This window comes from Nicotiana tabacum, chromosome 11, assembly GCF_000715075.1.
Source record: "Nicotiana tabacum cultivar K326 chromosome 11, ASM71507v2, whole genome shotgun sequence".
Classification (NCBI taxonomy): domain Eukaryota; kingdom Viridiplantae; phylum Streptophyta; class Magnoliopsida; order Solanales; family Solanaceae; genus Nicotiana; species Nicotiana tabacum.
In genome coordinates this window covers 112,112,359-112,118,358 of record NC_134090.1, presented here as the reverse complement: position 1 = coordinate 112,118,358, position 6,000 = coordinate 112,112,359, and positions in this window count along the sequence as shown.

The window sequence follows — 6,000 nt, the reverse complement described above, 5'->3', positions numbered from 1 at the left end:
CGGTAAGCAGTGGTAATAGCATGCAACAGCAGTAACATTGTAGTCCCACGGTAGTCCCAGCTACCAAAACTTCCCGAACTACATTAACCTGATTCCCCTTTAGCCAGGGATATGTAGGAAACTTTTGAAGCAAAGGTTCGGTTAAATCTTTTTCAAAAAAAAAAATGCTTCACACGGAGTACTCAGATGGGCAAAAATCGCTCACTTTATCTTTGCAAGAAAACCCTTCGTGTTTTCGGGCAAAGAGGGGCAGCTGTAAGCACGTGATTTTTGCCCTACGAAAGAATTATTCCCAAAAATTCAAAATAAAACAATTTTCCTTTGTGTGCAATTTTTGTTATTTTTGTAGTATTTTTGTATAATTATTTGTATTTTTATGAGTGCGTGTTTATTTGTTTTAATTAATAAAAATATAAAATATATCACATTTTCATTTAGTATTTAATTAAGTTTGTTTTACAAAAAATGAAAGTCACAAAAATAGGAATATTTTGCATTGTTAGCATTTAATGTCAAATTATGCAATTTTGTTTTAATTGGTGTTTAATTGTGTATGATAATTTTTGTTAGGAGTTTAATTAGTATTTTTGGAGTTAATTTAGTTTGTAGATCAATTTAGAATTTTAGTTTTATCAAAAATAAAAATAAAAAGAAAGAAAAAAAGAGGGCTACAAAACGTTAATATTTGAATTGAGTCTAATATAGCTATTTTGACTATTTTACCTTATTTCGTCAATTACAAAAAATATATATGTAAATTTTAGCTTATGTATTTCTCATAAACTTGAAAAAATACAAAAAATAGTACCTTATTTTTTATACTTTATATAATTTCAAAAATTATAAAAATGTAGTTTTATTAATGTTTTGTAGTCATTTTAAACTTAAAAAATATAGAAATAGTACTTTATATTTTTATCGTTGTATAATTTCGAAAATTACAAAAAAAAAGAGTTATTAACGTTTTGTAGCCATTTTAATCTTAAAAAATACAAAAAAATAGTACTTTATATTTTATTTTTATATAAAAACGAAAATGAAAAAAATAGTTTTATTTATGCTTTGTAGCTATTTTAATCTTGAAAAAATACTAAAAAAAAAAGAAAGAAATAGTTTTGTTTTAAAAGTTAGTCTTATTTTTGTAGTTATTTTGCTTGCATAGGATTAATTGAATAACATCGTGTTTTATTCTCGGGTCCGGGCAAAAGAATAATATTTGGGTTCAGACTACCCGTTTTTAGGCCTAATTTTCGGACTTAGCCCATAATAATCCGAGCCCACTACACGTGGGGGACACGCGTGGGGAACACGGACGGAACACCACACACGGGGAACCCCACCGCGCATGGGGGACACATGTCTTGGACCCCTACACACATGGGGTCCATGTCCTTTGAACAAGGACAAAACACATGGGGGAGGAAAATTTTAAAAGGCTGAAATTTTTGAAAAGGGGGGGACAAAACGTGAAGAGAGGGGGGGGGGGGATTGAGAAATTTTAGAAGAAAAGTTTGAAAAAGCAAAAAACTTTTGGAAGGAGAAGAGGGCTGAAAAATTTTGGAAAAAAGAGAGGAGAGAGAACGTGAAAAAAAGGGAGAAAAAAACTTTTAAAACCAAAAAATGGGAAGGACTGTGGACCTTTTTCTTCGTTTGAAATGACGAAAAAAAGAAAACAGTCCAGGACTTCTGGAGGGGGCCATTGCTTTTTCTTCTTTCTGTCCAAACGATCTCGCCACTTGCTTCCTCATCGTCACCCCCCTCAAAACCTCTCCATAACCAGCCTGAACTCCCACCGTCGAACCTCCATAGCTGCCGGACAGAGAAAGCAACGGACACCAAACCATTCGTGCGTTGCTTCTGCTGCTGCTTCGTCAACCGGGAACAGTCACATCAACAACCTTCTCCCTTGTTTCCTGTCGTCAATACCACCCCAAACAACGACCATGACTGCCTGAAACCGGCGACCACCCTCGTCCCTCCATGCTAATCCACCACAGTCCGTTCGACCTCCAATAGTTCAAATCCGAGTTTCGACTTGGGTTCGTTCAAGTATCAGATTTTTTTTTAAGATTATTTAGTTCATTTTATCTACTTTTCTGTTATGGTTTTTGGTTCTAAGTGTTGTTTGTAATCTTGTTTTGTTCATTTTATTTTTCAGATTATTGATTCTTTGTTTAAAGTGTTATTTTGTAATTTTGTTTTGTTCATTAGTTCTCCTTCTTCTTCAAGACCTTTTTATTTGGTCAAGATTTTTCTTCTGTTTGTTTGAGTGTGTGTTATAAGCTACATTCGATTTGAACAATTTCGTCGAATAATTAGTTTATGACTGCTTTATTTGGATGAATACAGCATGAATCACTTCGTTGGTCTGTTTTGATGCTTGAATCATTTGTGTGAATTTGACTTAAGGATTGGTTGTAGCTGTGTAGTGATTTGGTGTAGTTGTAAATCAGAGAGGTTTAAATACATATTGCTAAGGGTGAGGGCAAGGCAATAATAATAGGGGATTTTCAGCGGTATTTTTGGGTGTTTAAAAGATTTAAAATGTTTAGTGTTAGTAGTCTACTAGTTGAATATTCAGTGAATAATTAAATTAAGGAATTATTTAATGAAAAGGGAATTAGTAGTGCAGAATACACCCTGTCTGGTATCTTTAAGGGTAGAAAATCAGAAAATAAGCATGGGATTAATGATAAAAGTGTATAGATGCACATGAGAGGGAATATACATGTTGAAAGTGAAAACTTTGAATAAATAATGTTTAGTTCTAGCCTATAAATAGGAGGAGTTGATATAGAGAAGGGGACTGGAAAAAATTCAGAGAGGAAAAATTTTCAGAACTTAAAAGGGAGAAATAGGCTAATTTTTCAGAACTAAAAATCAGTCTTTGAGAGCTAAAAACTGAAAGTGAGGTCCTTTTCTTTACTACTAAAATCAGAACTTTGTTACTGCCTCTGTGGATTGCGTTTAGTGTTACTGATTTTCAGTTAGGCTTTCCGGGGTTTTTTTTCCAGTTTGGTTCTGACCATTGTTACACTGGTTATTGCTGGTTTTGTTGCTGTTATTTGCTGTGGGATTCTGTTGCTGTGTTATTGCTGCTGCTGACTCCTCCTTCTTTTGTTCTTGTACTGCCATTTCCAGGTACACAGTTGTACACTCTCGGCTTGAAGCAAAATGAAATATTAATCAGGCTTTGTTCCTGTTGAATTCCTCCTGTTTAGATTTGTGTTTGAATATAATTTTCCTTTCTTTGTATAAAAATTTAGTTGACTGATTAATGAGTAACGAGGTTGCATAACTTCTTCATCTAATAATATTAGTTTAAATTAATCAAAGAACAAGTAATCTGTTTTGATATTATTGTGCATAAATCTCATGTTCCAGTGTTATAAATAATAGAATATAGAACGGAAGCAATCTCTCTTTGTACAAACTCGATTTCAATTTTCCATTTGCATTAGCCGTAAACTAATAACTAATAAGTTCGACTTTTTCAGCATGTAATTAATTGAGGGATTTCCTTTTATTCTTAGAGACGAACGTAATAGAAGAAATGTAGTCACTATAGGTTTATCCTTTTAAATAAAACGAGACGAGCCTCGCCAAATAAAACACACAGATTGCGGGGCCCTCACAAAAATATATGTGTTAATTACTTAGAGTTCGGGAGGGCCGTTTAGCGAATTTCACGGCCTTCCCAAAATAATAACGCGATAGTCTCTTTAGGCGCGTGTTTAATAGTTTACTTTCTTAAGCTTGGGTGTGCATTTCATGCGACCCAAATCCAAATCCCAAAACATCAAGTAAAATGTGTTCCGGATTGTGGGTGCATTTCATGTGATGCAGTCCAAAGACGTGTTTTAAGCGATGTTCACATTCTTTTAAAAATAATAATAATAAAGTGGTAAAAAGTTAAAATTGGCACATCGGTTCATAATTGTATTAAAATCAGATAAATAAGCCGAATATGACAGTTGAGCGACCGTGCTAGAACCACGGAACTCGGGAATGCCTAACACCTTCTCCCGGGTTAACAGAATTCCTTATCCGGATTTCTGGTACGCAGACTGTAATATGGAGTCATTCTTTTCCTCGATTCGGGATTAAAATTGGTGACTTGGGACACCCTAAATCTCCCAAGTGGCGACTCTGAAATAAATAAATAAATCCCGTTTCGATTGTCCTTTAATTGGAAAAAACTCCTTGCACCCTCGCGGGGGCGGAAAAAGGAGGTGTGACAGCTCTGGCGACTCTGCTGGGGATGCAACCCAGAACCACTAGTTCAACCTCAACCCCGGCCTCTCGTGACCCTGCCTGGTTGTACTAGTGCTTGTCGACCTGATCCGGCTGAACATTTCTCACCATTTGTGAAAGAATTGAAGTGTAAAGGTTAAAACTTCTTAAATAAAGAATCTGCACGACAAGAATGCAAGAAAATGAAGTTTCCCTAATAGTTCGGTAGCCTCTCGAATATTCAGACGTCTCCTTATCAATCCGCAAGACTCTACTAAATTTGCTCATGACCTGTAGAACCTATGAACCTAGGGCTCAGATATCAGCTTGTCACGACTCAAAACTGCAAACCAGTTGTGATGGCTCTTAACACACTTGCTAGGCAAGCTAACATGACAATGACATACCGTAATAACAGAAATAGCAATAAACTAGTACAAGTCTAATGCTAATAATATGAATAACTGTGTCGAAATACAGTAACTCCCCAAAACTGGTAATGCAGTGTCATGAGCTCTAGCCAAAACTACAAATCTAGAATGGTAATAACAGTACAAAAAGGAAAAGAGATGCCAACACAACAGTTGGGATGCAGCTCCACCTCGTGTCTCCAAAACACTCACATCTAGCCACAACTTCGTCCGACACCGAGATCTGCACAATTAAGGGCAGAGTGTAGTATGAGTACAACCGACCTTATATACTCAACAAGTATCATAACTAACCTCGGCGAGATAATAGAAGCAAGAATTATAAATGATACTCGCTAATCACTTGTACGTACAGTTCATAGAATCCAACAAGTACAGAACAATAATATGATCGAGTCATGAATCACAAAAGAACCACCATGGTGCAACAAAATTACTTAACATATTATGCTCAGTCAATATCCAGCATATGAAGAAAATATGCAAATAAAATAAAACAGATAGTAGTCAAGGAAGTTGCAAGTAAAGATGAAATGAAATAACCAAATCAAATACATGCTAGCTTTTCCATAGAATTTCCATAATAGTACCACCACTGATTAGTTTTTCTCAATAGCCGCATGTACACCACCAAGAAGGAACACGAATGGGTGACCCTAGGGGGATAGATCCATATCCAAATGTTGCAGGGACAATCTCACGTGCCAATAATATCAACCGCATGGACAACTCACGTGCTGGACGGATAATTCACATGCCAATAATATCAATATTTAAATCCGCATGGACAACTCATGTGCTAATAATATCAACCGTATGGACAACTCATGTGCCAATAATCACAATCTGTCTGGCGTGGTCACAGGCTCAATATCATAATCCACCCGGCATGGTCACAGGCTTAATACCACAATCCGTCTGGCATGGTCACGGGCTACCAGTCAAATCCATATCACACAGAAAGCAGATATACAAGAATACATGTACATCATCAATGAATATCAAATTTCATACTCTTCGAACGATATAAGTGACATGCCATGGTGTAGGCATACGCAAAGTGTGCTATCACAGCTCAATCAGATAATTATATCACGAAAGTAGCAATTTATCAGGATCAATCACGAGATTAACCTCCATGTAACCTCAAACATGGTACAAATAGCTCGCAAAAAGGGGTAAAAATAGGAGAAAAGTCACAGCATGAAGCTTATCAATCAACTCAAGGCATATCATTGCCTAAGCACTACTCCGAGCATGAATAAATACCTTGTGCATGCATATGTGCTCAACCCCACATAAATGCGCCACCCATAGCATGTAGCTATCACAAATA